Genomic DNA, 17,747 nt, shown 5'->3' on the forward strand with positions numbered 1-17,747 from the left:
TGTTACTACAACCAACTCTTTCACCAGTCACACACTGTTCATCTGATCTGAGTATGAACACAAATATTGAAATATATCACTCACCTGATCTGAGTCCGAACACAACCAGGAAAGCAAGCAGCAATACTTGATGGAGATAACGGAATCCAAAAACCAGAATTCAAGCACACAAATCAACAATATGATCAATGCATCAAGTTTTTCTCAGGACGGACACTACTAGTCGAATCAAACCAAATGGGTTCAAGACGGATCGACCTGAGAACAACAGAAAACACGCAGTGGTTCATCGATCTGACCACCCACAAACAGAAACAAAACATCTGATTCAGACATTCAGTAAGATCATCATCATCGAGACTCCGAAACTGGGCGTTTCCTCCGATCCTGATCCTCCATTCCTATGAACGATCAAGGACCAACATCATGGAGTCTAGTGCAGTTGACTCCATTCCTGCACTGTCCCAACAAGTAGTCCGTGTACCGATGTCCGCGGTCGGTCGTCTTCTTCACTGCCACCCTTATCTGATCCTCCAAGCCGTGGGCGTCATGACAGCCGTTCCCATTTGGGCATTCCCCATCCTGCATCCACCGCTCGCACAGCCGCGCCTTGCGGCTTCTCTCGTCATCGTCGGTGGCCGTGGCCGTGGCCGTGGCGGTGGCGGTGGCGGTGGCGGTGGCGGCGCCGGTGCAGGTGCGGGTGCTGGGGCGGGGGCGTCGGGGAGAAGTAGCGGGTAGTCGACGTCGTTGAGCTCGCCGACGTTCTTCTCATCGGCTCCAGTAGTTGGTGTCCCCGGCGTCGTAGGAGGAGACGCAGACCCCTCTGCCGATGGAGATGGAGGGTGTGGCGGCGGCGGCGGTGGATCCTCTCCGTCCGCGTCGGTAGCGGCAGCGGCGCGGCTGCTGGCGGAGGGCGTCATCGAACGCTGCTGCATGTTCCCGACTGCAAAGTTCCACTCGTCGGAAGCAGGGGGTTGTTGCTGCGAGGAGAAAACGCCGGCGAACTGGCTGACGTCGGACAAGTCGAGATCCTGAAAAGAGAAAAACAATTGGGAATTAGTCATCGAATCAATTCACAATAATAATAATGCCGGCGTCAAATCAATTCGACAGTGAACTCACTAGGTCAGGGTGAGGAACCGAATAGCTTCTGCTGGCGGCGGCGACGCCTGTCCTGATCTTTGATTGCAGATCATTGTAACTGTGAGCGTCAAAGCAATCGCATCCCAAATCACAGTAGTCGTCGCCTCCATACATGTATCGCCAGCAGAGCACGGTCTTGGGATCATGAAGGCAGTGAGCGAATCCCGTGTCTTCCCACAGAGCATCCCAACCCCATGCAGCACCCTGTGCTTCTGCAATCACATCCAGCCGCGGGGAGGAGGAGAAATCTCTGGCGTTGTCGTCGCCGGCGGAGGAGTTGATCATGTCGACGGCGGCGGAGGCGGAGCCCGACTTGACGTGGTCCTGAGGAAACTGGCCGATGGGGAGTAAGGGATTGTCGCGGTTGGCGGGGACGTAGATGGTGTCGCGGCTGCTGGGGGCGAAGTCGGCGGAGGCGGAGCCCAAGTTGAGGCGGCCTGGGGCACCGGCGGGGAGGCGGCGGTGGTGGCCGTTGGGATCGGCCATGTCGGTGGAGGGGGCGAGGCGGTGTGATTTGAATTGAACTGGGGGCGGCGGCGGCTGCTGTTCTGCCATGGTGTCGTGCAGCCATTCCAGCCAATCCCTGTAGCACTCGGCGGAAGCAGTGGGGAGTCGCGAGGAGGAAGCGCCGACGTACAGTGGGTTGACCATGTGCGGGTGAGCACCAGCGACAGCGAGGGCGGAGAGTTGATCATGGCGTCTCCGGCGTATGGGTTGGTCATGTACTGGTGAGCTCCAGCGGGAGCGCCGGAGGAGCTGATCATGGCGTCGCCGGCGGCGGAGGCGGAGCCCAAGTTGACGTGGTGGCCGATGGGGAGTAAGGGAACGTCGTGGTTGACGGGGACGTAGACGATGTCGCGGCTGCTGGGGGCGAAGTCGGCGGCGGCGGTAGGGCCAGCGAGCACACTGGTGGCGCCGCGGGGAACGGCCGCGGCGAGGGCGAGGCTCCTGGTAGTAGCGCCGGTGCCGGCCGCGGCGCCTGACCCGAACATCATCCTGCCGGCGAGCCCGGCGCCCTCCACCATCCGAGGAACGAATGGCGCCGCCCCGGAGTTGAGGCCATTGAAGCGGGATCCCGGCGAGGAGGAAGAGGTGGCGCCTCCCGGCTGAGGCTCTCGACCATGGCCGGGGACGGGGAAGCGGGGGAAGTTTGGATTGGACATGTCGATCGAGCTCTCCTCTCGAATCTCGATCGATGGAGGCGGCCGCGCGGGCGTGGTTTGGTTTGAAATGAGGAGTGGTGGGGACGAAGGGGTCAGAGAGAGAGAGAGAGAGAGGAGATCAGCTTCTTATATAGATGGAGGTAGCGTGCTCTGCACGGCAGCTTCCGGCGGCGGTGGTTGCTGCAGTGGTCGGAGGTGACAGGCTCGCCTCCACCTCTCCTGACAGACGATTCTGATCGCATCGCGCATCGCACATCGCATAGGTGATGTCCACCCACTGGTGGTGGCAGGCCAAGAACCTATATCCATGGCTTCTCCCCGAATCGTTTTGGGTTGGGTTGTCAAACCTTACGGTAAAGTGGTTTAACTATAGGGTTACCGTGAGGTTTCATCGTGGTTTTAAAAACTGACAAGGTTATCACACGTGATCACCATTGGTTTTGTAAATCCTGACTCCAAGTGACCAACAAGCAATCTTCACACGGGCCTCACTCCCTCCAATTGTTGGTTGGCGGCACAAGTCGTACGTACTACAACATCGGTGGTACGTTATTCACAACAATTAGGCCTTGTTTAATTAGTTCAGGAAAAATTTTTGGGTTTGGTTGTCACATTAAATATACGGACACACATTTGAAAAGTATTAAACGTAGTCTAATAACAAAACAAATTACAGATTCCGTCAGCCTAATTAATCCATCATTAGCAAATGTTTACTGTAGTAATACATTATCAAATCATGGCGCAATTAGGATTAAAAGATTCGTCTTGCAATTTACACGCAATATGTGTAATTGGTTTTTTCCTACAATTAATACTCCATGCATGTGTCCAAACATTCCATGTGACAGCGTGAAAATTTTTATTTTGGGACTAAACAGAGCCAATAAGTCATCTACTCCCTCCCTCTGTTCTATAAAATCCAAGTTATGTTTAGATACATAGTTAGAAGTTTTATGGGATATAATAAGGAATCTCATTGTCACTCAATCTATTATCTATTATTATATATTAAAAGTCCATTAATCTTTCTACAAACGCTCTCAAGTAGCCACGTGGCTTCCTAAAAACGCTCTCAAGCCGCCATATGGCACTCTAATAAATTAAAGAAAATCCAACAAATTCTGATAAAAAAGAAAAACATCTAGCCCTTAATTTTCACTTAAATTGGTGAATCCGATATTTCAAGCCATTAGATTAAATATATTAAAATCATTCTTTCTAATATGGATCTGATGTATATGGATGGAGAGGAAGGTACGATGTACTATTCGTAAACAGAAAAAAAACCAAAAAAGATCCTTCCTGTCCAATGCATATGGATGGAGAGGAATGTATGTATGTATACTACCAAAAAAAAATTACATGACCCAAAAAAATTACTTGTTATGGTTATATGAACGTAACGTACGATCGTTACGATCGGAAATTAAAAAGATAAAGCCGAAAAAACCAGGTTATATATAAAAGTGCACTAATTTTTTTAGAAACGCTCTTAAGCCGCTACGTGACTTCTACAAACGCTACTAAACCATCACGTGGCGCTCTAATAAATTAGAGAAATCTATAAAAAATCCGAGAAAAAAAAGGAAAACATCATATCATTGATTTTCACTTAATATGGTGGACCCATCATTTTATCTCCTATTATCTCACCTACTCACTTTTTTATCCAAGTTTTCTAGCTTGCATCTCAGTACAGAAATGCTATGTTAACTATCTATTATATAGTAAAAATCAAATAAACTCCATACAAACGCTCTCAACCAATAAAAGTTTGTAATTAAAGAGAGGGCTAGTAGGATGGTAAAAAAAACCAATGAAAGTTTGTTGAGATTTCTTCATGAAAGAGAGATATAAAGAACACTCAATTCAAAATAGAAAATACGTTACTTTAATTTTTAATTTGTTTTGTTAGAACTATTTTCGAAACAAACTAATGCGCATAACCGCGCAAATGCGTGGGCTATCTTCCTAGTTAAAATGAACTCTGCCCATATATAGCAAAACACAACCCCAATATTTTGGTGAAAAAAACACCGGTTCAATTAATAGAGCAATGAAATGCAAAACACTTGATAATTGCATCATGCACAATTATTGAGGACATACGTACGTGTTATCGATTCTCAAACTACGTACATATACAGTATACATATGGATTATTGCAGTAAAAAAAGGGCCGAACATTATTAGTTGATGAATGAAGAGGAAAACAAAGCACGCAAAAAGTACATGGATATTCCATTGGATGTAACAGTTAATTTTTAACAAGAATCATGACATGATAAAATAACTCAAATAATTCTATAATTCTTGAGAACGAACTGGGGGCCTGCAGTTTTTTTTTTTAAGATAATGGAATAGAATATCCCGGCCTTTGGTCAAAAAGTGCTACAGCCAATTATTATAAAGTTGCATTCAAAAAAGAGTGTGGTTCAACCAAACATTGAGAACACGCACCTAAAATAAGAAATAACCCATCTACGATAAGAAGAACACATTATTGAAGTCTATTGGTGAATCTCCAACCATAATTGGCAAAAGTTGCATAATTGTCGTCTCAAGCTTACGGTATGCAACCTTTATAAAGTCACCATTTTCATCATACCTTTGTAGCTGGGCCCAACACCGGAGCTAATATGTTGCCCTGAAGATTACCTGCATATATGTGATAGATGGAGATTTGTCAAAAACCAAATTATTCCTGCTCTCCCACAAGTATAAGTTTACTCATTTTCTTGTCCACCCGCAAAAGCCAACCATCAAAAATATGTGATATATTACTAGGAGGGTATAGACCAAAAAAATACTACATTGCTCTCCATATAAACTTTGCATAATGACAATCCATAAAAAGATGTTGAATATTCTTATTTTTCATAAAAAACAACATCTTAAACTACCATTCCAATTCAGTCTTGCTAAATTGTCTTTGGTTAACACAACTCCTTTAAGTAAGTACCACATGAAGATTTTAATCTTAAGCGGCATCTTAAGCTTCCATATCATTTTATTTCTCTCAATATAGCCATTATTAATTAAAACAAGATACATTGATCTAACCGCGACATTCTGATTAAAGTTCCATCTAAAACAATCATAAGAATGATTCAATTTGATATGTACAATAGAAACACACAACTCATGTTAAAAAACAAGATTCTGACCAACTAAAACTCTCTTAAAAGAAACATTAAATGGAACAGATCTCATAACACTAGCAATTGAAGAACCTTTCCTTCGGACAATGGCATATAAAGAAAGATACTTATCTTTAAAGGCCTTATCTAACCATTTATCTTTCCAAAATCTAGTTTGTTCCACATTATTCATAATACAGGAACCCATGTTTAAGAAAGTACCCTTAACTTTCATGAAACCTGACCAAAAATGAGTCACATTGCTTCTTATCAACTTGGGTAATAGACTTATTATGAAGATATTTCCTCCTCAATAAGTCTCGCCAAACCCCTTGTTCATTAATTAACTTAAAAAATCATTTGTCCAAAAAACATTTATTTTCTATTTCCAAATTATGAACCCCTAAACCCTGATCTTTGGGCTGGTAGATGATATCCCATCTAGTAAGTCTGTACCTTTCCTTATGAAAATCTCCTTGCCAAAAAAGCGAGATCTATAATAATCAATTTTTTAAAGCACCCCTTTCGGTATCTCAAAAAAGGAAATCATAAACATAGCTAAACTTGAAAGTACATAATTAGTCAACACCAATCTACCACCAACAGACATATGTTTACCTTTCCAACTACTAAGTTTTTTCTCAATTCTTTGTTCAATAACCTTCCAGTCTTTGTTACGTACCAAGCTTTCTAAAATACATTGGAATACTAAGATATTTGACAGGAAAAGAGCCTAACTTACAACCAAAGATATTAGAATATTGATCGTAATGATCCTTCGCTTGACCGAAGCAAAATAATTCACTTTTGTGAAAATTAATTTTTAAACCAGAAAGCTTTTCAAATACGGATAAAATCAATTTTAGATTCTTTGCTTGATGTAAATCATGCTCTAGAAAAATGATAGTATCATCTGTATATTGTAATATAGATAAACCATCATACACTAAATGAGGAATTACACCATTTATAGAACCAACATCTTTAGCCCTCTCAATCAGTAAAGTAAGCATATCAACCACTATATTAAAAAGAATTGGAGATATAAAGGATCCCCTTACCTAAGACCTTTATAGGTTTGAAAATTATTACCAATTTGATCATCTTTGAGCCTGCAGATACTCAATGGACGGTAAAAATTCTCAAGTTCTTCAGCCTCGGCACTAGACATATCTCCAACAAAGGCTCCAACAGGAAACCACTTGTCATTAATTTTAAGACCATAATTAAAACGACGAAACGATTCTTGGTAGATGAGGCTCGAATCATTATGGATCAACTCGCCACAGTTGCTGCTATCACCGGGAGTCACAAATTGTAGACAGTACCGGCAAAATTTTGCAGTAGCATCATCCCCTACAGAAGGAGTAGTAGAAGAAATGTTGTTTCCGTAGTGGACTGCAGGCTTGTTGGCATCACTTTTCTTTACTACGAAACTCACAGAACAACGTTGGCAATCCTCCGAGATATAGTCGACAACGCTGTCAAACATGAGCATGTTACCCTCCATGAAACCGTATCTTTTGAGGTTAGTAATGTAATCACTTGCTTTATAGTAATTGCCAAGCAATGCAAGTGTTGAGAGGACCCTGTCTCCAATCCGAACAAGCGAGTTATCAACTGGACAAACCCGCTGGCAGAGGTACTTGGCCATTGGTCTTTCTACTGGTAATTTTGGTTGCGCTATTTCAATGTATAGCTGCATAATATATAATTAAGGCATGTGATTAATTAATCATATAAAGAAACATGTCTATAAGGGGCTAAGGGCCAAAGTAGCCGACTAATTCTGTAAAACAAAGAGGACCAATCAACACAATAATCACCTTGTTACTTTATTCAGAAGTTTAGCTACTTTTTTTTTGATAAAAAAGAAGTTTAGCTACTACCTCCATTTTCTTATGTTTGACGCATTTGCCTTTTAGACATCATTCTCTTTCCAGGAAAAGAATATCTAATCATCATTTATTATTCTTTTTTTTACCATTACAAATACATATTTGTATATTTTTAATAAAATGAATAGTCAAATGTAAGTAAAAAATCAACGACGTCAAACATAAAACAAAAGAGTACTCCCTCCGTCACAAAAAGAACCAATTCCTGGCTATGAATCTGGTCAAGCAGGAATTGGTTCTTTTTGGGATGGAGGGAGTATTATTTATCGAGCTGAAGTTAATAACTAATTAACTGACCAATGATGTTGCAAAATTCACTCCATACTCATATAAGTATACTCATAGGGTCAGGTTACTATGGAGATGGATTTTCATACCGTTAGTTTCTTATATGTTACCTAAATAGTTATAAAAAAATTAACAACATTTGATAAGGTAGATTAATATTAGATATCACTTACAAACATGCAAGTTCAAAATCGACTTCTAGAAGTTATAATAAAAAAATAAACTAAACTAAAACTAGTTAATATATATAAATTCAGAGTTATTTTTTGTTATGACATAAAATCGAATTTAAACTAGCATGTTGTGACATGATATATCTCATGTTAATCTATCTTGTAAATTCTTTACAATTTTATTGATAATGGTTTAGATGATATGTAATAAACTAGAGAATAATATTGGCTCAAAGGATGAAAACGCTTTCCCGGGTGGTTATTCCCCTAGTACGTAGGCATGCATGTAGCAGTGCAACGACGATGATGGATTCTAATCTCTCGGGTGGACGTCCACTTGTTTCTTTCATGTCAACTAATTGATTATGAAAAATTTTCAAAAAAAAATACAGATAGATTAATATGTAATATATCAATTCACAAATATGCAAGTTCAAATTAGTCTTCTACAAGTTGTAACAACAAAAATAACAAATTAAACTCTAACCAGTATACATATATTCACAGAATCACAGTCAAATTTGTTATTTTTGTTACAACTTGTAGAAGTCTAATTTGAACTTGCATGTTTGTGAAGTGATATATTACATATTAACCTGTCATGTCAAAACTTTAAATTTTTTCATAATGATATGCAAGAAAAGCCCGAGTGTTTAGAACGGTTTCCGTGCAACGATGACGTTACCTTCCGGCCATTGACGACCTGGTTTTTATCGGCGAGGGCGAGGGCGGCGTGGGAGGGTATCATGAACTGGACGAAGGCGTAGCCGCCGCGACGGCGCAGCCAGATGTCGGCCACATACCCGTAGCGCTTGAAGTGGCGGCGGAGGTCGCGCTCGGTGGTGCGCTTCTTGGAGACGCCGAACACGAACAGCCTCGCACTGATCAGGATTATCTGTTGCGTCGCCGCAAACTGCAGGAGGGGCGCCCACGCCGGCGCCGCGATGATCGGCGCCGTTGTACTGGGTGGCGGCGGCGGCTCGGCGGCTGCCAACTTGGCGAAGATGGGGGAGAGCGCGTCGCGTGCGGCGGCGGAGGCGGCGGAGGTGACGAAATCGGCGAGGCCGTTGGCGAGGAAGGTGGTCTTAGTATCCATCTTGAACGCGAAGCGAACGGCGTCGCCGACTGCCTTGGCGACGGTGTCGAGAGCATCTAATTCTGAAGGAGGCGACGACGACGTCGTAGCTTCGTCGTTGGTGGTCGACATGTCTCAATGCGCGGCCGGCGAGGATGAGGATAGCGGAGGATCGAAAAAATTGTCAACTGATGCCAAATTAATTAAGGTCGTCGATCTAATCTAAGTACATGTAGTCAGGGACTCCTAGAGTAGTAATCCTAGCTAGATCGATCGTGTCTGATATAATCTTGTCCCGTATAGCCACCGACCAGAATCCCTCAGGCGCCTGATTTTCTTTTTCTTTTTTTCAAAAATCGAACGCTATTTAATTAAGTAGATCGAAAATATTTCACTAAATAAATAAAAAATGTTTTAATCTTGTAAAAGGCTGAAACACAGTCAAATCTCCTCATGAAATTTTTGCTACAATATATGAAACAACGGTTTCCAAAAAGTGGAACGTTGTTTTACCCTATATAAAAACAATGTTTCAGCAAATAGCTAATAAAAAAGTACGAATTAAACCCCCGAACTATCGCGGTTGACCAGATTACCCCCTGAACCACAAAACTGGATATTCTTCACCCCCAACTATCGCGGTTGACCGAATTACTCCCCTCGACCTAATCTGGTGGTTTTGTTCTACGTGGTATACGCGTGGCAGTCCAGTCATTATTTTTTTTAATGGTGGGACCCACGTGTCATACCCCCTCTTTCTCTCTTCCTCTTATCTCTCTTTCTCTGTCTTCGTCGGTCAGCGGGCAGTGGAAACATTACTTTTCTGATTTCAATTTTGCGCTAACTGATTAATTGCTAGCCCGAACAAGTCAGCTTTGTTGAGATAGGTTTAGTTGTACCCATGCATGGTGCCGGTGTGGCTGCATGCAGGAAATCCAGAAATTTCAGATGTACAAATCAAAAATATAACTGAAAATATCTGACATTTCATATATACTCCGTAGTTCACAACTTCAGTTCCAATGTCCCATCAAGGCTGAACAAGATTCATGTGCATGCAACCATGAATTGGAATGTCAAACTGCATATCAACTACTGATTGATTAGCAGAGTAAGATGTTAATTACTGCCTACTCTTTGATCAGACAAATGTACACTGTTCATCTGATCAGAATCTGAATCTGACCACAATCAGGCAAGCAATTAAGCAGCAATACTTACTAACCAATCTTTCTCCAGATATACCAGATACCAGAATGCAAGAACACAAAATCAACATTCAACAATATCATCAATGCATCAAGTCTTTTAAGCCGTACTAGTCAAATCAAACCAAATGGGTTCAAGACGGATATATCGACCCGAACAAACAAAAACACGCAGTGGTTCATCGATTTTACCACAACGTATAACAGAAACAAAACCTGACGAAACTGGCGTTTCCTCCGATCCTTACGCGAGTGTGCTAACCTGACTAACTGCTGCTAAGATCATCGATCAAGGACTCCGACGTTTGACGACGTCGCCGACATTCTTCTGATCGGCTCCAGTTGTCGTCGGCGTCGTAGGAGACGACGGAGACCCGGCCTCTGCCGATGGCGCGAGAGCTATGTCGGCGGCGGCGACCGCAGCGGATGAGGACGACGAGCTGCTGCTGCTGCTGCTGGCGGAGGGTGTCATCGCACGCAGCTGCTGCCAGAACACCATCGAACGATCTTGCTGCTGCTGCTTCCTGATTGCCAACTCATCTTCCTGCTGCTGCTGCTGCCACATTGCCGCCGCTAACTGCTGCTGCTGCTGCCGCCAGATTTCCATCGCAAGCTGTAGCTGCTGCTGCCGCCTGATTGCCATCACACGCTGCTGCTTCTTCGCCTCGTCGGAAGCAGGGGCGTGTCGCGAGGAGAAACCGCCACCGGCGCCGGTTGAGTGGCTGACGGCGGCGGAGGAGGAGTTGATCATGTCGTCGCCGGCGGAGGCGGATGACGATCCCGACTTGACGCGGCCCTGGGAAGGATGGCCGATTGGGGGTAAGGCGGTGTCGCGGCCGATGGGGACATGGACGGGGTCGCGGCTGCTGGGGAAGAAGGCGGTGGCGCTGCCGGAGCCGGAGTAGTAGTCCTCCCGATGGCCGATGGGGCCCAAGGGATTGGGGCGGCCGATGGGGACGTAGATGGGGTTGTGGCGGCTGGGGACGAAGGCGGCGCTCCGCCTCCGGCCGGTGTCCTCCAACTCGACGAGGTGGCTTGCGATCCTGCTGCTGTCGCCGGTGGAGGCGCCGCCGGTCGTGGTCGCGGCGAGGCCATCGAAGTTGGAGCCCGGCGGGGACGATGACGAGGTGGCGCCGCCGGGCTGAGACTCTCGACCACGGCCGGGGCGGTTGCGATCGGCGTCATCGCCGGCCATCTCGAGCTTTCGATCGATCGATCGAGGCGGGCGTGGTTTGTGATGGGAACGAAGGGTTCAGAGGAGAGAGGACACGAGAGGTGCCTCTTTATATAGACGGCGGGTAGCGTGCGCTGCACGGCAGCTCTCCGAGGCGGCGGCTGCTGCTGCCGTGGTCGGAGATGGAGGTGACACGAAGCTTGAAGCAGCGAGCTTTGCCGGCCGCCTCGATCTGCTGATCTGATTTTCTCGTCGACGGCAACTCGTGCGTACATGTAGACGCGTACGTACGGGACGTTCCGTATTCGTATCAAACTGATCGATGCGTCTTATCTTTAAGAAATATATAATAACTACTGCTAGCAAAATACCCGTGCTTCGCTACAAATAAATTATTTTTATTTATTAGGCTAAGTATTGATTATAAATTTTAATGATAATCAGGATGGGTAAAAACCACTGTTAAATATATGATATACCCATGTTCTCATAATAATCAAGATGGGCGTGGATACTCTGACGATCAAACGGTGGTGAGTATTGTGGTAGGATGTGTTCCACGATTGGACTCATCCATTGATGACCGTGTTCATAATCAGAGCTCGTCATTCTCATTTCTCTATCTGTTGGGACCATGTCTTGTCGGTCGTGTTCCCGTTGTTTTGTCTTTGTTGCCAAACGCCACCATTTATGGATGAGTCACATCTGGAGCATGTTCGGCCACCTTCCTCGCCGCTGTTTGGTCACCAGAGCATCAGCGCCCATCGTCCCTCCTATTTATTTTATTGTTTCAGTTAGGGAAGACGATGAACAGTGCTAATCATTTTTCTCCATCTTTTGATCTTCCTACACGGCCAAAGAAAACGGGATCCCCTCGTCCGGGAACATGTTTTGTTGCACTCATCTGTTCACCACCGAAGGTCGCCGTTGTCATTTTTCTCTCTATCAAGACCATGTTGTGGGACACATCCTACCACAGTTCTCACCGCCGTTTGATCGTCGGAGCATCCACACCCATCTTGAGTATTATGAGAACAAGAGTATATCAATATGCAATGTTGATTTTATCCATCCTAATTATCATTAAAATTTCTAATCAATACTTAGCCTAACAAATAATTTATCCGTGTATTTTGCTAGTTTGTTTTAAAAAAAACGTTTATTCTGTCGTATCCTTAAGCAAGAACAGTTCAGTTCGATGCGTCCTGGCCGCGATGGACACAATCCAGCCAATAGAACATGGACTGCACATTCGATTGGTAGCAATTCCGGTTCGGCCCATCTAGCTAGTATGGCCCGAACTTGTATTTCACATGGACCGCCCCGCCCATATATGCGTAGTGGCATCGGAAAGGAGAGCGAAAAGAAAAACCTAAGGTTCGCCGGCGTCGCGCGCGCCGATGAGGATACCGGAGAGCGCGAGGCTGTTCGTCGGCGGCGTCTCCCCGGACATGGGCGACACGGAGCTCCGCGACCACTTCGGTCGCTACGGGGATGTCGCCGACATCTGGCTGCGCCGCGATCGCCTCACCGGCCTTCCCCGCCGGTTCGCCTTCGTCCAGTTCATGCACCCCGCCAACGCCGCCCGCGCCCTCGCCGACCATAACCACGTCGTCAACGGCCAGAAGGTATCTGTCAACCTGATTATTAACAGTTATCAAACTCAATAATTACTACTCCGTGCAGTAATCAATCTATATATATATATATATATATATATATATATATATATATATATATATACATATATATATATATATATACATATATATATATATATATATATACATATTCATACACATATATATATATACATACATATACGGCAACATATCCTATGCACACAGGCCCTCACGTGTACACACGTGCACACCAACTAAAAAATGTCACCAAAAAATCTAGAAAAAATCATACACATACTTTCAATTGTATTACACCTAGGGTTAAAATCTTAACGTCAAATTCATTGTATTTTAGCCGTAACAAAAAAAACAAAAAATCTGACAGTTTTAAGGTTGCAATTTTGTCAGAATTTTATCTTTTTTGTTATTCTCTATGTAGAATGAATTTGAAGATGCGACTTTGCACGTAGATGTAATACTATTGAAAGTATATGTATGAATTTTCCTAGAATTTTTTGTGATAATTTTTAGTTGGTGTACACGGTGTGTACATGTGAGGGCCTGTGTGCATAGGATACGCTCCCGTATATATATATATATATATATATATATATATATATATATATATATATATATATATATATATATATATATATATATATATATATATATATATATATATATATATATATATATATATATATATATATATATATATATGTGTGTGTGTGTGTGTGTATGAATATGTATATATATATATATGATATATATGTATATGTATGTGTATGTGTATATATGTATATATGTATATGTATATGCACTCACTCCCTCCGTCGTAGTAGTAAAGGAAGTTATTTAGAATAATGTTTAAATCAAATCTTAGAAATATAAATCATGAATAACTCTCAAGTTGTTGAGTTTGAAAATATAATAATTATATGAATAGATTTATCTTGAAAAATACTTTCATAAAAGTATGTATATATATATATATATCACTTTTCAATAAATATTTTTATAAAAAAAGTTAAATTTGTGTTTTGGAGACCGTGTCGGCGTGTCGCTGTCCGAGTGAAGGGAGTATATATCTGCCGTGACACGTGCATGCATGCATACACTCTTACTTCGTACGGAGTATATGGTTTGGTTTTGGTGGTTCAGTTAATTTGAGTGCATTTACCAAACTCATTCACATCAATTACATGCATTTTTTTTCAGGAGTATCACAGAGTGCTGCTTTTAATCTTTTTTAACTGTTGGATATACAGTAGCTATAAACTTTCGAATACACAAGTGTTTTAAACTCTCAAAGCATGTTCCCTCCTTTGTTCAAATACCATTAATTTAAAATATAGCTGTAAGCTGTTAAAGCTACTCTCTTTTTAACAGAAGTTGAGTAGCTTGGCACCTTACTGTAGAATCATATGATTATTATATCAGAAACTATTTTTAGCACCTAGGTGCATGTGCATTAATTCTATGCACCTAAAGGGGTGACAATGCTACGTAAATTCCTGATAGTACCAATATCCTTTCCATACAAATAATAAAAATGCCATTGTTTCCATACAAATAATAAAAATGACATCGCTTCTTCCGTTTCTAATCACATTTTTCTAATTTATTTTAGCGTCATATTAAAGTCGTCACTAGATTGATAATTCTGAAATATGGAAAATTCCCAACCATGATGAAACCATTTCCATAAAATTAAAAGAAACTATATGTTGTTTCTGCTCTACTGTTTTCATCCCTCATTGTATAAATGCATGTGGTATAACTAGTTAAATAAAATTTTGAAAAACTATTGGAAAAATATACTGTGATGATATAAGGAAGTACACAAGCATGCAACTACAAATTCGTTGTACACTTCAAGAACAATAGTAACACTGCGTTCTACTGTGTCATTTTTTTACCTCCACGTGTAGATCACATTTGAGGCATGCAAATTTGTGTGTGTGTGTATACTTCTAGAATCCCAATATCCCATTCAATCTAACATTTTTTTTTTCATTTTTTCCTGTAACTATAATCAAGTTGCATACAAGTAATGGGTGCAATTTCACATAGATGTGAAAACCCATGTTTATAATAAGAGCAATTTTACAATCCTTAAGGATGTATCAAAAAATTTAATGTAAAATTTGGTATCTCATAGTAGGTACCAAAAGATATTAAATTTACAATAGAAAAAGTGATATGTACGTCATGGTACCTCCTCAATAACAGTAAAATTGCTCTTATATTAATATGCTGATGGATTGAAAATGTTTTTTCTATATTATACAGCTATACGTTGGAATAGCAGAACCAACCAAATCATCATCAGGAAGATTGGCTAATCAAATGTCCAAGTTCCTTTGCCAGCGAATTTGTCCGGTTGGTAACTCCTTGTACCCAGGGGCGGATCCCATGTGATTCATGGGTATTCACCTGAATACCCATAGAATTTTAAAAAAATAACTATATATAGGTATGTTATGCATATATACATGAGAAATTAGAAGGAAGTGCAGCATGTATAGCCCAAATGAAAAGAAGCCCATTTATTCGCAGCAGACCATACATTCCTCCCCATCTTGGCCCAACGAATAGGCCCACTGGCCCAAAAACGAACAAAACCCTAGTCCCTATCCCCCGGTCAGCCAGTCCCCACCCCTCCTGTCGTCCCAGCCCCAATCCGCCGCGCCTACACTCATCCCCACCGACGGGCGACGGGGCATCGAGAGCACGACGCTCGGCGGCGCCGGCCGCCGGCTCGGCGCGTCGCCAGAATTGCCACCAGCCTCATCTCCCTGGACCCTGGTCCCTGGGCCTGCTGCTGTGGAGGCGGCGTGGCCTGCGACGACACCGCCGCCTCCTCGGGGACGGGTGACGCTGAGCAGCTGAGGTTCGCACGGACGGCGGCGGCGTTGTGGCACACGGCGGCAGCCGGTTGCGGCGACGCACCCCCGCGTCGGCGCGTCCCCTTGGTCCCTAGACGGCTGGACAGTGGACTGACACTGGTAAAATAAATCCTCTTGTCAAATTCCCCAATCGATTGGCCATTGCTTAATTGCTATTGCTTAGAAGTTAAATTAGTCAGAAATTTGAACTGTAGGTCTTGAAATTTGAAAAATGAAGAAGAAGACAATAGATTTGAAGTCTTTGTGGGAAAGGTCAACCAAGTCTCAGAAAGTAGCTTCCACCTCTGATCCAAAACCATTAACCAATGAGAGTGAAGTTCATATCCCAGAAAATGCCCCTTCTAGTCCTATTCAGCTACTACTTGAAGCACCCAATGCCCATGATAGTGATATGTCCCCAAGTGTGCAGTTGGAGATAGACATCTTGACTATTGTGCTACTGTTTGTACCTTTAAGGCTTTAAACATGTCATTACCACTCCTGTATGATTTTCCCGGTCCAATTTTTTGAGTTCTGTATGATTTTTTTTTCAACTTTGAATACCCTTTGCTTAAATCCTGGATCCGCCACTGCTTGTACCGGAATGGAGATAGGGTCATTACAACTCTTGGTCCATTTTTTAGTAACTATGAAGAAAGCGAGTACATAAATAACATCAGAAGATTTGGTGTCATGAAGGGTAACATGTTGACCTTTCATTGTGTTATTGACTATATCTCGCAGGATGGTAAAGATATTTACGTCAGCATTATAGTAAATAGCAGAAGTGATGTCAAGTCTGTCAATGGAAACATTTCTTCTACTCGTTTTGTAGGGAAGAGTTCTACAAAGTTTTGCAGATATTGTCAACGAGCTGTGACACCCGGTGGTAGCAGCAACTGTGATGGCATGGTCCATACCGATGCTTGTCTCATCTACCAAGAATCATTTGTTCATTATCCTAATTATGGCGTTACCATTGGTCACTCGTGGTACCCTATTGGAGGCTTTATTTGGTGATGTCTTATGCTCAATAATTTGCTTACCTCTGAGGCTGGCCTAGAGCTACTATATATTGGCTGAACATTTGAAGATGTTTTCTTCTATTCTTTATTACCACTCTTGGCTTACAAAATGGATTTATCTTCTATTTGGTGATATTTTGGTCCATGTTGTTAATTTTGGTCGGTTTGTTCTGGTACAACAAATGGTACTTTGAGGTACATGTACCTTCACTACTAAAAATATATTTTTCGTATACAGTCCTACTGTCTGCTCATGATAATTGCCAACCCACATGAGATAAGTCATTCTAGCCGTATGCAAAAACCTTATCTGTAGTAGTGCTTGCGGTACCAAATTGAATCGGGCCGTTGGGTCATCAGGGGCAGGATGGTGCTTGGCTCTTTGTTGCAACTTGTCGCTGGCTGAATTTCCTCCACGTGTCGTATAAGCACTGCGCAGCGCGGAACTTGTCCTGCCCCCACAACCATCATTTCTCGCGTTGGGGCTTTGCACAACATGCATTTGTCGCGTGTGCAGCTCCTCTCTCTCCCACCGAAATCATCCCCACCTAGTAGGGGTTCACTGGCGCTGGGCTTCGCACAACACGCATCTGTCGTGTGTGCGGCTCCTCTCTCTCTCCCACTGAAATCATCCTCATGTGTAGATCCTCTCTCTCCCACCGAAATCATCCCCACCTAGTAGGCGTTCACAGACGCCGGTGTCTCACGTTGGGGCTTCACACAACACGCATCTGTCACGTGTGTGGCTCCTCTCTCTCTCTCTCTCTCTCTCTCTCTCTCTCACCGAAATCATCCCCACCTAGTAGGGGTTCACCAACGCCGGTGTTCCAGGCGACACATGACCTCGTTGTCGTGTGGCCAGCATCAACGTCAGTTTGCCTCTGACCTCATTAAAGCCAACATCGTATTCGCCTTCACGTACTCAAACCTCTTTGCACGATTCATCC

This window comes from Oryza glaberrima, chromosome 7, assembly GCF_000147395.1.
Source record: "Oryza glaberrima chromosome 7, OglaRS2, whole genome shotgun sequence".
In the NCBI taxonomy this organism is placed as follows: domain Eukaryota; kingdom Viridiplantae; phylum Streptophyta; class Magnoliopsida; order Poales; family Poaceae; genus Oryza; species Oryza glaberrima.